We start from the raw sequence: 18,063 nt of genomic DNA, 5'->3' as shown, positions 1-18,063 counted from the left end.
GTTTTTAATGACACACGAACAAGGATATTATGCCGAGACACGTACCCTTTGTTGCACAGTACGTTACGAGGGCAGATGGCTTGATGTCGATCAGTTATAAACCGATGAAACTGCCGTCTCTGGGTTGAAAAACAGTAACCTGCCACCTTAATCCTTTTCTCCATTGCATACAAATGAAAATGACAGTAACTGTTAAAACAGTCTTAACCAAATTCTGCTACTTTTTGATGCCAGGTTTGTTCTTGAATTTCAGGTTTGGAGTGAATGCACCACAGTGCTTTTAAAGGAAGCCCTGATAGGTAGGGATGACTGGCTATGAGTTGCACTTTATTCAGCTCTACTGTAGTGCAAAACACATTAACCTGTCTGTCATGTATCTGTGTAGAAAAGTCAAAAGTAGGTGGGGCTTAGTGCAGTTTAAGTTGCAAACTGAATTGAGACACTTAAAATCATGATTCATCTCGCAGTTTTTTAAGGTTGTCATCTACTGAACGCATTTCGTTGCCCAACTTAATATCCTCGCGCTTCAGTGTCAAGCTGCAGACTTTTGGAATTACCAGGCGAAAAATGAACTGTGATCCCGCAGCCTCACTTTGGCACACTGACATTTCTGGGATGGACTTGTTGTCGCTGAACATGCTGTGCAAAACTGTAGGGACAGGAGAAAAAAAACAAAACACAAAAAAAACTGTCAAAAGAATACCTGCTCAGCAATGATGCTCGAAACAAATATCGACTAGATCGTCTTGAAACATCACAATCACGCTTCTTTGTTTAGATTTTGACATACAAAGGGCTTTTGTTTCGTCTGGTTCTCAGCAATTGTTCCCTTTTTTTTGTCCGAAAAGATTTGATGTCTAAAAACAGTAGTTTGGGTTTGAGAAAAGGTGCTTGTTAGATCCTCCTCCTGCTGCATCAAGACACAGCACAGCTGCACAGTCTATTAGGCAAGGCACTTGGGATCTGCTTTTGAACAAGCTGATGGATGTTTCCTTGCATGCTGGTGGTTTTATACTCTGATGCTGGGACAGAATACCACGTAGCTGGTTTGGGTGGTCTGTTGGGTCGGTAAAATATTTGTCCAGTGAGATAGATGGTTTTGCATTCTGCTTGTGTTTACTGGATCCCAAACTAAAATCTATGTCTTTATTATTTGGATATGATTAACAGAAAAACCATCATTGTAACCTAGTACTGTACATATATAACACAGTATCTCCAACCTTTCTCAGAAACGTGTCTCACTCATTGAAATGACTAAATGCTGTCTTCCTTTAGTAATCTCACTGGATTATATAGCATATAATTACTGCAACATATAGTTTAACAGAAGTTTGCATACGTGTATGTTCTTTTATTTTGTCTCTATCATTTTGACCAAACAACAGAACTTCCTCTTCCTGTGGCAGCAGCAGTCCTGGTACCTCCTGCTGTCACCTTGCCAGGAGAGCAGCTGATGCCGGTTATCAAATTCCCACTGGTTCTCCGTCCATCTCTTTGCCATTCATGTCTGGTGTACCAACCTCCTGCTGATGTCTCAGGGGTTCTCCCTTTTTAAATTGAGGTTAAATCAAATCAGCTCCCATGTCTACATGATTAGGCCTTACCAAATTGTTAATTATCCACAACAGGAGAGAGCTGATGAAAGCAAGGGGCAGTAAGAAGGTGGCAGGGGGATTTTGGGCACTTTGATAGTATCCTGTGGTAGAGTGCTCTGTGGTTATGTGAATTCTCTTTTGTCAGCTTCTCAAAGGTTCGGTTTTACAATCAGCATGATTTAAATTTGTTCTAAAGCTGTTCAGTCCAAAAAAAGAAGAAAAATTAAGCTTTTTTACAGCACTGCCAAGCTTCAAACCAACAAGGTAAAAGTTTTTCTTTCCCTTTTGCCCTATAATGTGAGTCGTTTGAAATTTAGCTCCAGTGCCTGAGCCTTCCTTCTGTTGCTCTGCCAGAAAACGGCTTCGTCGGGCTAGCTCAGCTGAGGCTTCAAAGATTACATTTCCCAATACTTGCTATTCTGGGAGTAAAATGGCCTTTGCGGTGTAACAGGCTTCTGATGGGAAATGCTCCTGAAGCCTTGGGTCAGTGTGACTTTTGGGACAGCAGATATTTGGACAGAGTGCGCATCTTTCCTGCTGTTCAGTGTTTGACACTCAAGAAACCACACATGCACAGCAAATTCCAAGTTTCACACTATCTGACTTGTTTTGCTGTTTTTTTCTTATCTACATGATGGAGATTGACAGCTGAACTGCTCATGCCCTAAACTTTGGTCGCATTCTTGGTAGTGTGTTTAATCAGCCCACACTCAGCCTTTTGCATATAATCTCAAGAACCTTTGTTAATCCCCCAGATGTCTGCAAGCTTTTTTGCAGTAAGCTTTTGGAAAGCCACACTTTGCATGTGTGTTTGTGTGTATGCAGTTTGCCGCATGCATTACCGCGCCTCTCGAGCTCTGGTGCATTTGCTGGCTTGAGTTTTGACCTCACTCAGCAGCAGTAACGAGCATGAGACCCGGTGTGATGGGCGTCGCACAATCTCCATGCATTATTTAACTAATGGTCAGGTGGCAGATGCTTTAGTGCTCGTGCTGAGACCAATATCCCAGTGAGCAAAGACTACCCTCTTCAATCACCTCATTTCTTCCTGAGTAAGATCAGTGATGTTCACAATGATTTTTTTGGGTATCCTCCCAGCAGTTAATGCAGCCTCCCAGAGGCTTATGTTTAAAAGCTTGAAGTCACCTACAATTTAATGGCTAATACACTGCACTCAGAGTACAGAAATAGCCATCGCATTTACATGATCAAAGCACCAAATTGGTCTACCCACACCAGGACAACAAAGCAAATCAGTACTTTTCCTGGTTTCATTTTGTTTCCATATGTTGGGTTAAATCATACATTTAATTTTATCTATATAAACATTAGATGATACAGGGACTCTTAGTTTTAACGTCTTACAATTGCTGACATTTTAAATAAAATCATTAGTAAATAATAGCTAATCGTACTCTTGCTTGACTTTGCACTGTTTTTGCCTTGTGGTACACCTCTGAGTGCTTAGCTGTGATTATGCCGGGCCTAATTTATCTGAAGCAACATGGGTTAGACGATTTGAGACAGATCAAAGTAATTAAGGAAATGAGATATCAATCTATTCTCTTTCTCTTAAGTAAAATCTTTTCTTCCGAATGTTCATACACTGAGCTGCGCGGCAGCAGCGTGCAGTGTCTGTTCATCTTTAGGCCAGCTGAGGCCCGAGCTTGGAGTCTATTGACACTAATTGCAGTCATTAGCTTGGCTTTTGGGGAGCAGCTCAGATGTTGTTTGGACATAAACGTTCATGGTGACACATTCTGTTGTGTTGTGTGGTATCATCCAAAGCTAACTGGAGCACCATAGAATGTTGGCTGGTGTAATTGGGAGATGTTAATTAGTCTATTGGAGGCTTGTACCCTCCTGTGTATTGCCTTTGTGCACTGCCCTTTCTGTGTACAAAGCCAACCTAATGCTTATGTCAGTGTAAATGTCTGATTGTGTGTGTGTGTACTTGTTTCACTGTATTTGTGGGGGTCCAGGATCCAAGAGCACACTCGTGGGGTCCAACTCCACAAGTTTAAACACTGGATTTTTTGGGTCAGGGTTTGGTTTACGTTTGGGTTTTGCATCTAGTTTTGATCGTAAGGCTAAGATCAACCATGGAGCTCTATAAAAATTGTTTTACAAAAACATATATGTGTGTTTGTTTTTGTGTAAGGAAGAGCAAACTCATAGGACAGGGGAGTGTGTGTGTGTGTGTGTGTGTGTGTGTGTGTATGCGTATCTGTTTGCATCTACGCACACGACACTCTGGGGGTCTAATGAGACAGTCATTTGTTTAAGGTAATCACCAACTACTTTATGCCACCCGCTTCCCTTGGCATAGGGACAAGCCCTTTTTATAAAAAGGTTGTTTGAATCACATTAGGACAGCAGCACCCCCACCTCCCTGTCCCCTTACTCTCCCCATTCACATTCATCAATACCCGACTACTAATGCGCCAGCCAAGCATTAGTGATGCCATTCACTTGGGATGTACCAATGGTGCTGTTAGTCCTCGTTCTTTTTTGGCTCCCCGTGGTAGCTTCCACTAAAATATGTTCAGTGCTGAAAAGCGGCTGCTTTTTCATAACACTTAGCAAAAAGCCAAGTTCTTGGATTTTATGCACAAGCTGTCAAAAGATGCTTCACATGAATCGCTGCCACATGCAGGATACGAGGTGGCAAGATGGTAATGAAGCCAAATATTCCTGAATAGGCCTTTTTTTTACAGCTTGTCTCCAAAGTGGAGTGTAAACAGTTTGTTTAATTTGATAGTGTTTTCCACGACATTGATTCATTTTGGACTTGGTGGTTGTTTTGATTGTGTGGAGTTTTTCTGTAAGTGTTAGCTGGAGAAGTAGTGCCATAAGACCAAATTTAATTTTAGATATAAAACAAACTGAAATGTTGCATGAAAAAGGACGTTTCCTAGATTTCTAGCTTTACATTTAGTCTAAGATTTATTTTACGTTGCCTCTGAAGCACCATCAGTATCATGTTTGTCATATTCACTGTATTTATCAGGCGTTACAGCTGATAGACGATCAGCTGTAGGCATTTTATCTCTCTTAGTCTGGAATGATTATTCGAAGGACAAAACAAAATGCGTGAACTTGGCCTGAAGTGAAGTTGGGGCTTTTTTATTCCCCACTAACAAAAACAAACATCTTACATCAAAGGTGCACATTCATATTTCTGGCTTCAAGTTTCCCTTTTAGAAAACAGGTGGTTTTTTTTGTAAACAATAGCTAGAAATTGCACTTGAGGGAAGTGCTTTGCAAATTTAATCAATGGTTATTAATATTGTGTGTGTATATCTACTGTCCCGCACAAGGGGACTTGTGTTGTCCTGATAGTCTTTGATTTTGATAGAATACATTTGAAAATATTTCAAAAAGCAGTTTATGATACACCAGGGAACACATACACAACATTGCAGAAATAACAAGCTTTATTATCAAAAAGTTAAACATATCAAGGCTATAGTATGATCTGTGACAAGATGTAGACAGGACGGTGAGTGTTTGAGAATATGCTGGGCTTTGTGAGCACTGCTCTGTGTGCATCTGTGTGAGAGAGAGATTTCTCTATTGAATACTATGGAAACTACACTACACAAACTCTGTAAATCTCTGCTCTATGCTTTCCTTAGTTTCCTTCGTTTGATCGCAATCTATTTCTCAAACAGTCAATTTTGGCATGGTAATTGGCAATTTTGGCAACTTTTGAACTACAAGGTTTCTTCCTATAGCTGTTTGGAAAAGAAGTTTAACAAAGCAAGAACTTCTTATATTTGGGAGGTGTGAGTGGATACCCAAAAGTCACTAGAATCAAATGTCTGGCAGACACCAACCACTACTTATTATTTGGCTAATACCAACCTTGTGGTGAAACATTGTGGTTGTAGCCTGCTGTGGGGGTGCACTCAGCTATAGGGAAGACTAGACCAGTCAGGGAAGGTAGAATCAATGCAACCAATAACAGGAGGCCCTTTAAAAACACACGCTCCAGAGTGCATGTAATCTGAGACAGGCAAATGTTCACCTTTTAGCATGACAAAGAGGCAAAACATACAGTCCAGATGATGTCAGAGTGGACTCAGGAGAAGTCCCAGAAGGTCCTTGAAAGGCTCAGTCAAAGTCCTAAGTCAGACATGAAGATATCAGTTAACAAATGCAAATGTGAATAGCAGAAAGTGGCTAAACCCAGAACTGTAAAGCTGTTAAAGAAGTACTCGAAAAATCGGAGGCTGTAATTGGTGCCAAAGGGCTTTCTATAGAGTGCTGTTTTAAATGGTCCAATTACTTGGAAATAAAAAAAATCAGTTATTTATTTTTAGGGAACTTTTACTGAACTTTTATCTTTCTCTTTGTCTCATGAATTGTGGACAAATAAAAATCTACTGCACAATAAACTGTGGAAAAACTGAAGTGGTTCTGAATTTGTTTTGAACCTTCAAATATTCTTTTTTTGTTTAAACATCGACTTCATTTACAAAATGCCATAAAATTGGTGTAAAATGCCCACCACAGTTTTAAAAGAATCTTAAAAGATCTTTTTATCGCAGCAGTCTAAAGATTTAAATATTTGATTTCCAAAGACAAGAAAAGTGACAAAGGGATTCTTGTTGACACTTATTTCACCGTGACAAACTGATTGTTCAAGTAATCATTTCTGCACTACAGTAATACAGCTTTAAAATTGGGATTGTCTCAAAATATTGATGCTCAGGGTAAATATATGCAAAACAAATTCAGAGATTAACTTGATGGCTAATTGTAGAAACTCCAATAGTGTGCATATCAATGTAGATTACACTGTTGTATAGAGCTGAGACATGACTAGACAGCGAAGAGCAAATGGATCTGCACCAATATTAAATGCACTAACTGAGCATGCTGTAAGACACATAATAAACACACTATTATGTAGTGGTGCACATTATCAGACAAGCTTTTCCCCCTGGTTTTCTGAAGCATGAAAACCAACTAAATGCTTTTTCATGTGGTATAGTGTGAGAAAAGAACCATAAAAGAGGTATGAAAAAGACCTGATAATGACGAGACCTCCCAACTCAAGACCAGTCCTACTCAAAAAAAAAATGCATCTGAAGTCAGAGGGGAAGCTTGACTTCTGCAGGTGCAGGCATAAACATCCACATTCCACATTCTTGAAGATCCGCCAACAGGTAGAAGTTGTTTTCCAAATTTTGACATTGGTTTAACTTAGTAGATATTTGAGAGACTAAAAGTTCAATGAGTTTATGTCTCTTGTGAAAGTGGTAAGAAGGAAGAAGGTGATGCAATCCCAAAAGTAAACCGGAGGTGCTGAAGGAGTACATCTTGAGCAGGAAAAGATGATTAGAATTAAATAGATGATCACAGAGAAAGATGGAAAACAGAAAAAGTCATGGAAGTCCTATTAAAAAATTTCAGATATTTACGGTTACTTCACTTTTTCTTGCCTATATCTACATAGAAGAAGGATCAGAGCAAAGATTATATAAAAATGTTCAATGCTTTTTCTAAATAAATTTAAAATACTGCTTTTTGCTGTATGATGAGCATCAGTTTGATCTTATTTTTCTCACTGTATATGAAAATGTGATGGAAAGTAAATGATCTGTTAGACGCTGAGTCAACTAGACTCATGAATTTATCTCATTACAAGGAAGTAATAAGGTAAAAGTTCTGAAAGAGTGCAGGTCAGCAAAACAGTTTCACTTTGTAATGAATCACAGATTAAAATTCAAACTTGGAAGGGCATGCTCCCTTTAATTAACACAGAACATTACAAATTTTGACCATTTAAGCTTCTGAGGCTTTGCTGCTGGAAATTATTAAATAGAAAACAAGTTGCAATTTAAAGAGTGAAAAAGAAAGGGACATTATGTGACCAGAGGAGCATGTGGACCTTTCCTTTCTAATTGGAATGATTATTAATGCGGGAGGCCAAAAGACCAGCTGAGTCTTCCAATTGCCCTTGTGTTGTTTCCTCTGGGACCCCGACTGTCCCGTAGAGCTGAGGGCCAAATCAATGACTCTGATTTGGCCTGCAGCTGGGTCTTGTCTGCAAACATTATCTCCCCCACCACAGGGGATTCTGGCTGCCTTATTGAAATAGATGACTGCTCAAATTAACAGCTGTAAGGTGCACGAGAGAGGAAAGCCATGCATCTAAATGTGACATGACCACTAATAGCATTTGCTGTCATTCACCATTTGATGATGATCCATGATGTAAAGTTTTGCAGTTTGACCTGTTTTGATTAGTGCTGCCTTATCTCTTCATCCATTTATCACCATATACTTGACATTTATACATATATGTGTATGATTTTATATATGTATAAAATTGCACGAGTTGTTACTAAGCTTGTTTTGCTCAGACAAACACATCATGAGAAGACATAAAAAATTCTTACTTTGCATAGGACAGATGCATTATAGAGTAAAAAAAATGAACTGATGGCTCACAATAGCAGGTTTATCACGATAACATGTTTTTGACAATATACTGTCCCAGGGGCAAAAAAAGATTAATTAATGTTTTAGTACAAATGTGTGTCATTTTAAAAACATTTTTTGCTACTGATGTAATGATATTATAATAGCATAATAACGCATATACCCACTCTCAAAGAGCAATGAACTCTTGAGCCTTAAGATTATTCAGACATTGAAATTGGATTGTGGAAAAAAAAATTCAAATGTCCTAATCCTTTATCGTGTGTGTGTGTGTGTGTGTGTGTGTGTGTGTGTGTGTGTGTGTGTGTGGGAGCTCTCTGAGCCCCACCCATGTTAAAACTCTAATAATAGAGTAAGCAAGAGAACAGCAGCAGTGCGATCAGAAATCCCAGCATATCTGAAAGAAGGGTCTGTTCACATCCATGTGTGGAAGGATAAGAAGAAAGTTAATAATGTAATTTTTTTTATATACAAAGTATTACCAGTTTTTTATTTCACAGAGTAAACACGTTCAGCTTTTTATAGTGTCATTAATGGGTATAGTACTGTATAAATACAGATGCATAGCTTCAGACACCGTGCTGGATACTGACACCCTGTTGTTGCTCCTCTGTAGGCGTAACACTCATTAATATTTGTTGCAGGATGAGCCAAGCAGCTAAACTTGTAACAGGTCCAGTTTGCTAAGCTGTACATGCACTGAGCTCTCCAGACTGCTAAAGTTGTCACATGTAATTCCAACTGTTTAGACTCTTCAGGCGAACTGGGCCTATGAATCTCTTGTGGCTCGGCTTGCTCTTGATGGTATTGATCAGTAATGTGCTGCTAAAGGAGCAGAAGTGAATGAAAAAGTATTGGATTATAAGAGCACCCCTTTAGATATGCAGTTAGTGTCAGACTGCAATTGGACCACCTTTACAATGCTGGTTAACCACTATCATCCTTTAACTCTTTACACCTTGGAAGTGTACCTGGGATAATGCTTGTTTCTCTTTTCAAAACTGAGTAGTTTCTGCCTCCATTCAGAATAAAATTATTTAACATTATCTTGGCCTATAAAGCTTACTCGGGCTAATGTTGGAAAAACCCTCAACCTTGCCAAATCAAATCTTTATTCATATATATCGCGGTTTCAAAACTCATAATTAAAGGTACAGAGGAGGTTATCAAATGTTGCTATAATGGGTAAAGAGTTAAGCAAGCAAACTGAAGCAAACAGAGGTCATCTAAGTAACTGTTATTGCATTTTTCATATTAATCTTAACAAGCAAACCTGCATACTGCAAATGATTAAAAGCATCTACAGGGTGGGCCACTTATATGGATACACCGTAATAACATGGGAATGGTTGGTGATATTAAAGTCCTGTTTGTGGCACATTAGTATATGTGAGGGGGCAAACTCCTCAAGATGGGTGGTGACCATGGTGGCCATTTAGAAGTCGGCCATCTTGGATACAACTTTTGTTTTTTCAATAGGAAGAGGGCCATGTGACACATCAAACTTATTGGTAATGTCACAAGAAAAACAATGGTGTGCTTCAACGTAACTTTATTTTATTTATGCTTCTTTGCTTTCTGTCAGTATTGAAGATCTAATCCACGATGGCAGTCTTTGTTGATGTTGCCAATCGCAATTTGCTGAACGTACTTGGTTCCTAAGGTAATGTTGAAAATTGCTCTTTGATTGCCAGGGAAGAACAGATCACTGATATACAACAAATCGAATATGTAGTTAGAGAAAGGTTTGGGTTTCGGTAAAAAAATTTTTAATGTTCCTGGAATAACCAGAAAATTTAAAGTAAATTTGCTGTGGAACATACAGTTTCATGACAAAACCCCCAAAACAGTTTCCATTCACAGAAGGGCAATAATGTATAATCCTCAGGCTCTGAAAGTCAAGAAGTCGATGAAGGAAAATTCCTGCTTTGGAAAAGTCATTTTTAAAATAATGTCCGCCTAATCCTGTCTTTTGACATTTGTTTCTTTACCCGTGATACCTTTCTGTTTTTAAAAAATGTTAAGCATATTCACCTTTCACTTCTCCTCTGCCAGGTCAAACGTAATACCTGAAGGTATTAAAAGAAGTACTAAGTCACTGTCTTCAGCTTTTATCTTACCTGTCATATAGTACGTGATAGGAAAAGATTCACTTTCACTTCCTTTTTAAAGAAAAGGAGGCTTTTGAGTGACTTTTTTCTGCCTTTTGCTTCTCCAACCCCCACCTCTATCCCTGAGGGATTTCTGTCCAATAGAAATGTGCTTTTTATTCTCTTCTTCCTCCTCTCCAAATGTCAACTCAAGGCATTTCTTTCTGCGTTTGCTGTCGTGTTTTCTGAATTCCCTTAATTAAAATTCCTGTTTGTGTAATTGTGTCTTACACACTTCAGCTTGTTTTTAGACAAATGTAAGAATGTATTTTGTCTTATGTGTAGGCAGCATAAGTGAACTACATTTCCTTATCCTCTTGTATGCGTTGCAACATTCTCATTAGTATATGTAACAAGCTCATGTTATATTCTCATCTGTAGCATGGCAACAAAATCTCACAATTTGGAGTCATGCCTTTTCTTATCAACGCTCTCTCTGTCTCCCAATTTGTTCCCAAGTGGCTCTGTCTGCACTGCCGAAAGTGGACCTTATTCCCAACTTTGCAATTTGTGGCAGGAGCTCAGGAGACGACAGGATTGTTCCAGGTCACACATGGAGCTTTAACCTCTACTCCTCTTTGCCTCTTATCCTGAAAATGGCACACTCGCTTGGCTAAGCCATCTTGACTTTACCTCAGAGCCTTAGCCTTTAGTCACGCTCTGATAAGTGATTGACTAAAATGGCAGGCTGTCACAACAAAGGTGGGCATTAAACTCACTGACTCCAGATATCCTGGTTACCTGCTGATGCTTGACGGCAAAATCAATTCAGCCTTAAATCTAGTACTTTGAATGTCGAGTGAATTACTCTGTTATGGTTTAAAAAAAGAAAAGGCACATATTTGTCTTCTGTTCTTTGGATATTAACGTGTTCGTTTAGATTGAGAGAGTATGCTTACTCTGAATTTGATAGCAGCAGCCTGTCTCAAAGCTGCGCAGCCTCCCCCTTTTCATTTAAGAACTGTCCGCTCCCTCTCTTCTCTCTAGTCCAGAGGATATGGTGTCCATTTTTTCCCAAAACAATTTCAAATTTTGTCAGTTTGTCTGAGCAGTTTTTCACTTTCACTTTTTTAAACCCAGTCATGCAACTGACATATTGCCAGTTAACCTAAATGAGATCCATTATATTCTTTGCCCATATTTTTCTTAAACATCTGATATGTTTTTTGTGTATTATTGTCAGTAAGATACGTGTTTGAGAGATTTGAAAATCATTCCGTCCTGTTTTAATTATCATTTTACACTTCATCCCAGCTTTTTTAAGAATTTGGTTTGTACTATGTTAAATAGATGCTTCTCACTGGTGCCGTGGGTTTATAGTACAATGGCGTTTGTCAGACTCTTTTGTCCTGAAATATCTCTGCCAACTTTGGTACAGATGATGTTGGAGTACTTGATGTTTATATCCAGTGAAACATATTTAACATGCGCTGTATAGATGGTCTCAGTTTATGTTTTCCTACAGACTGGGCGTATTTGCTTTTCTGAGTTTATGAGTTTTCCACTTTTGTTATCTGAGTGAAATATCTTGACAGCTTTTAGATGTGTACACTGTCAGTCATCAATATTAAACCACTTACAAGGGAAGTTAATAATATTGATCATTGTGTGGGAAGCCCTTGGGTTCTTGTGTCTTTTACTTTGGCATCTGCCACCCCCCTGCCCTATGGCACGAGGCTCTCCCTAACAGTAGTGGGCTCTGTTCGTGAGACGGTGAACACAACCACACCATGAGAAAACTGCAGAGAATAGCTCAAGAAATTCGACATCGAGCCAAATGCATTAACATGGCCTCCAAACTCCCCAGATCCCAAGCCAATCTAGCCCAATCCACACAGGTCCTGTTTGCAACCCACAGGACAGAACCCCAAGTAACCATTTATAACATCCTGGTGATGGATTCCACAGGTTCTGGCCCAAAAATTGAAAGCTGTTTTGGCAGCACAATGGGGACCCGGGCAGTATTTTAATGTTGTCGCTGATTGTTTGTAATCCCCTGATGTGTATACTTTACTTACTTACTAAAACTTAACTTACTTAATAAAATAAAACACTGTTAAAGTCACTTACACATGTTAAAATTATAGATGAAGATGGTGAATATAGTAAATATTTCACAGGCTAAAAATCAGCCTATTACTAAGCATGATAGCATGCTGACATTAGCATTAAATCACAGCACTACTGTGCCAAATACAGCCTCACTGAGCTTGTATGGCTTTAGAATATTAATCTTGTTTGTGTGTACGTGACAAATGTTCAGCCTTTTGTCCTTATTCCAGAGCAAAGTGTCCTTTTACCCTCATCAGTACTCTGAATGTCTTCAAAGAACTCTACCAAATACCAAATCTCCCAATTACAAGCAAAGTAGAAGCATGAAAAGAACGAAGGCTTTCAATAATCAAAAGTGTAATATTACGGTTTTTAAAGTTTTATTTGGTAAAAGCGGTAATCAGAGGTCTTAATGCTCAGGATTGAGCCCTTTGGTCGACATTTATTAGTTGTGTATGCAATTTTTATTAAACAAATTCTTTGTTAACTTTGAGATTTTACTGCCTGAGACAACAAGAGATATCTCGATTGTGATTTTGGAACTTGAGGCTTAAAGAATTAGACCCTTATTCCCTCTCATGCTATCCCTTTAAAGTCTACATACAGGATATTGAGCTGAGAAACAGAGCTTTATTCAGCAAATCATCTACCCACCTATCTGCTTCTCCCTGCTCTTCTTAGAAGTTGTCAGCTGGCATGAACAAAATTAGAGTCTATACACAACGCATCAGATTGCGTTTTGACAGACTCAGCCAGGTTTTCATTTTAAGCATTCACAAAAGAAGTGATCTGTCAAACACCGAGATAACAAAGCTCAGGAGCCTCGAAGTCGATTTTGTCTGTAAATCTCACCACATGCTACACTTAATTCAGCGTCAGGGCGCTTAGATCGCATCTGATGATTGATCTGGTGTTTGTGTTATTGAAATAGTTGATAGAAGGATCATCAAGTGGCGCAGGATTGTGACAGTGCAGATCACCGATTTAAGCGTCGTTATGCACACTGTCATCCTTCGGCGGTGCAGCTGTGGAAATAGTCTGCTGAGGTTTTTCATTAGGCTTCCTTTATTTGATTTGAGCCAGTTGCAGTTTATAGCTTTTGGAGAAAGAGGTGAGAAGAGAAGCCATCATTCTCTAAATCATATGATCACCTGTCTGACAAGAACATCCACCAGCCTGATGAGAAGAGTCTATTGATGTTTAGATTTAGAACATGAAATGGGACACAAGTTAGTTGGTGAAATGAATTAAAAAAAAGAGAAGGAGAAAAGAGATGCTTATTGCAAACGGAAGCTATTTATAGGCTCAGTACAACCTCAGCACATTGACATTTCCACTGGTACAGTATGCGTGATGCATATTGCATTTCTGAGTCTCTTTTGTCATTTGTTTTACGGATTTTCAAAAACAGACCCACACAAAAAAAGAACACTTTTACTATTCTGAAATGTCTCAGATGTTTCTGCTTTTCAAATATGACAGTAGAAGTGTATTATCTGAGGTGTGGACAGCTGGAAGAGCTAAATTTGTGTTGTTTTTGTTGGTGTTTGACAGACCAGAGCTAAATAATCCTCTGATCAGTAGATAAACATTACCTTTAGACACTGCCTGTCCTACATGAGAGGATATAATGTCAAAAAAGGATTTATGTGTCGTAAGCACAAGCACGGAGGGAACTATTTTATTTAAATGTGCTGTTTTGAATTGAAGTAGAATATTTTAGATTTACCTGGATAACCTTATATGTCCCAAATGAGCTGTAATCAGCATGTTTTGAACTGTTTTATTTGTAGTTAATCATTGTATGTATTTCTTTTTATTATTATTTTGGCTGAACTACCTCCTTGCTTTTGTGTAATAATTAATATAACCAAGGTGCTGAAAAAAAGTTAAAGTTAATGCCCTCTAAAATACTACTTTGTGGAATGTAAATGTTGAACTGTGTAAATTTATTCCCATGAGAAACGTTTATGTACAGCATGAAAGTAACATGATATCTTTAATGAAAAGCTTGGGGTATTCGTTTTTTGTATGAAGGTGAGAAGCGGTTAAAAAAAATAAAAAAGAGGCAAAAATGGTTTACGTCTGCTCTGAATCACCTATCGAATTGCTATCAAAGCTCTTCATTAATTCACAACTGTAAAGTGAAAGGGTATCAGTTTTCCCTTAGACTGACTGCTTGGGAGGCGGGTGGCCTGTACTGGTACCTCGTGCCAACAGAAACAGATGAACATGCAGGGGGAGGTTGAAGGGACAGAGAATGACAGCTTCTCCGCTGTTGAGGTAAACTGGCAGAAAACAAACACTCACACAAGAAACCTTTGTCTGCCACAATATGCTGACTTGGTGGATGAGTATCCTTGAAGTGAAGGAGAGCCCAGAGAGACATCCAGAGACAGAGTAAAAGAGTGATAGATCTGAGAGGTAAGAAAGGCAAAGTGGCACCGTATCGGAGACTACGACAAACCTGAAAAGAGTGTGTTTGTGGGGCAGGCTTGCCTCAGGGCCCGCAAACCTACAGCAGAGGGATTAATGATGCCGGGTCGGGCCCTAAGCTTGTTTACAAAGACACACACAGCTGTTTTATTACTTCTGGTTCCCTTTGCCATCCTGGCGTGCCTAAACACTGCAGTACTTAACATGCAACAAGAAAGATGCACTCAAAGACAGATGGCTTTTAAAATTTCAAACTTTAAGTAAGATTACATTAAGAATTCACCTTTGGAACAGGTTAACAGTCTTTCGCTCAGAGATTATAAATGAGCAAATAAATAAAAAATGGGAGGAAAGATGGCCTGTTGGGAGATGAGGGGTGGGGTCTCCTGTGGCTCTTGAGGCAAACTGCCTCTGCATTCCATACTGCGAACTTATTTGCTCGACACATTTGGGGCTACCAACTAGGACACAGGTGTACTGCATGTAGAGAACAGGCTTGTGTTACTAAATGCACACCACAGAGCCTGGGTTTACCCAGAGGGTGATGTGCTCTGTGTGTAACCTTGACCACACATGTCCTGCTCAGAAATTTGAGGCTGTAGGGAGTGGGATGCCTTGTTTCTTTGTGAAAATGTGTTATTAAAACAGACACACTGCACCACATAGTGTGTATTAATGACACTGACCCGAGCTGCTTGAGTATCCGTTACAAGAAACTGTTTTTAGCTAAGAGGGCCTACTTTATTTAGCCGAGACACTACCATTGGTGACCTGTGACCGGACCGCCGGATTGACTGCCCCACTACGCTATTTCAAATATAGGACACAGATCAGATTTGCTCACTCAGCTCCGCGATGCCATATTTCTGTCTCCTCGGGCAGTTATTGGTTGTGTTGGTTTTATTTTGTGTTTTTTCCCCTGTTTGTTTTTCCATGCTTCCCGTTCTCCCTACGTCCTGCAAACATCTTTAATACAGACATATTCCAGCCACAATAAAATGTGCAAAGTTTTCCAGTTGAGTCATTGTAGTTAGACGTATGCACCTTTTTAGATTTCATTGTGTCTTAGATTACATTTTAATGGATATGAATAACCATTTCACTCATTAAACTACACTCAGTAACTCAGAAAGACAAGGTGACATAAGATGATATAACATCCTAAATAAAAATATGTGATTTGCAAATGTTTCCCGTACCTCTCAAGTGGCTCCTTTTTATTTTAATAATCCCTGAGATGTGCAGATTGTCGAACTTGAGTGAATTATAACTGTAAATTAATTGGACGTATAGTTTAGAACGCCACAGATCTCATTTTTGTTTCAAAGTAATCAAAACATCAGACACTGCTGACTAATAACCAACGCATCATGGTGACAGCATTGCGGATTGGAGGTGAAACTCGGGAGCAGCGAGGAAGATATTTACTGGGGCAAGGATAATACAGTAAAACACAGGGGGGGGGATAACCTGCTCTAACCTGCACAAATTTTGACATTGTCATGACAGTTTATTTTAGGCCCCAGACACATAGGCCTAGAGAATGGTCAGTGACTACCTGGCAACCTCCAGGTGGTTGTTAGAGGAAAAAAATGTGTACTTTGATGAGTGTTTATTGGAATTTATTGGCTATTTCTGGGTGAAATCATTTGCAAAGAGGGCGCTGGATCAAAAATGCCCCTGTGTTGCTTTGGTTCCATTCAGATTGCTTTGATACAACAAACTCTTTAAGGACAAGTCAACATCTTCCAAACAACCTACAGGTGACCACAATGACCTGTTAATTTCAAAGAAACTGCAAGGAGCTTTTCAGTGCAACACTGCACTCTGACCAGTTTCATTCTAGCAACAGAAAGCAACCTTCAGCAATAATTTGCCAACAAGCTGCAGAATATCCACTTTTCCCTACAGACCTGTGAATACCAGGGTAATAATACTGACTGGTATCTTGGCTTACATAAATGGGCATTAGACAGGCTGCCAGCAACATCCAGAAACTCATCAGAAAATATTCATTTTTCGCCCAAATGTCCGGTGGTTGCCAGATGGTCAGGAACCTGTCTCTAGGCCTGTGTGATTGGGGCCTTACTGAGTCAAAGAACAAGATGTGTAATGTTGTAAATTAATTACGTTTTGGTCACTTTCAACTCTTCATTTCTTTGATTTTCAACAGATTGTTTCAGTGGTGGGGATCTCTCATTCTGGTCTTCCCCGTATACTGAGTTCTGTGTCACAAGTTGCAGAATATGTCACATAATATCTGCAGACAGCTGAGATTTTTTTCTTTCTGTGAAGCTGCTTCTATGTCAGTTATCAGCTGTGCCCTGCCAAATAATTGACAAGGTAAGACACTAGCTTGACAATAATAGTTGCAGAATAGCATGGAGACATATGGAGAAATAGAGCAACTTGGCAGGGTCAAAAGCCAGACTGTGCCAAGGTTCAAAGAGCAGCAGCCCCTGCATATCAATCTTCTGCTGTTGTTGGCAGTGTTTACTCAGAACAGCCCATCTTGTCGGTGGCAGGCAGACAGAAATGTCAACACCCAGTAACCGCAGCACTTAGAAACTCCCTCCACTTCTTTGCCTAGTAACACATTGCTGTGACAGCTTACATCACCAAGCTTGCTCTCATAGTCGACTACTGGAAGCTTCTCATTGGCTATCTCTAAACGGGAAACGGAAAAAACGTAGAATACGAAGGATTACGACAGGAAATGCTGGAACAGTCTCCCGCTGAAAGCAATTAAGCTAATTTTTTGATATTGTTTTGTCAGTGGGAAACCAGACATGAATTCGTGTAAGTTAAGGACGTTATTGCCTGAAGTTATGTTTAGAAGAAGAAAGGGGAAAAAAATTCTTCTTCAAGTTTTGACTTAGATGTGAGGGTAGATGTACACTTCATCCCTGTGCAGGCATAAATCTAACTGTGGTCATTTGTAAAAGACACCTCTCATTACCTGATGCCAGGTCTCTCTTGGAAATGCGATTTTTAATCTCAATGAGATTTTTTACCTGGATAAATAAAGGATTAATAATTAAAAAAAAAAATTGATTAATCCTCAACTCATAAGACAATGTGAAATTTGTATCAAGGCTACGACTGGAAGTTAGCTTTGTGTCATTTATTACATTAGGACAATAGAGAGCATAATTATCCTTCAAGGATTAACAAAACCACTTAATTTGCTTTTAATTATGAATATATTACATCTGCCATCACAACAAAAGGGTGAAAATATTATTGTAGCAGTTAACATGATCATTACCCAAACAACTGTGTTATGGTTAATATTACAGAATGACTTTAATTTGTACCACCCCGCCCTCTTTCTGAGCCCCCTGATGATACGGAATGGTTAAAATGTTACTGTA

General features: G+C 39.2%; 1 protein-coding gene across 6 annotated transcripts in view; it reads left to right on the top strand.

Annotated features, from left to right (window-relative positions):
* The window catches only part of kazna (kazrin, periplakin interacting protein a), a 187,244-nt gene that overhangs the window by 86,209 nt on the left and 82,972 nt on the right, over positions 1 to 18,063 (top strand). The gene's annotated exons all lie outside the window — the stretch shown is intronic.

The sequence above is a fragment of the Astatotilapia calliptera genome, chromosome 20 (assembly GCF_964374335.1).
Source record: "Astatotilapia calliptera chromosome 20, fAstCal68.1, whole genome shotgun sequence".
NCBI lineage: Eukaryota > Metazoa > Chordata > Actinopteri > Cichliformes > Cichlidae > Astatotilapia > Astatotilapia calliptera.
Note: the sequence above shows the minus strand (reverse complement) of the source record. Positions and strands in the feature narration are given on the sequence as shown.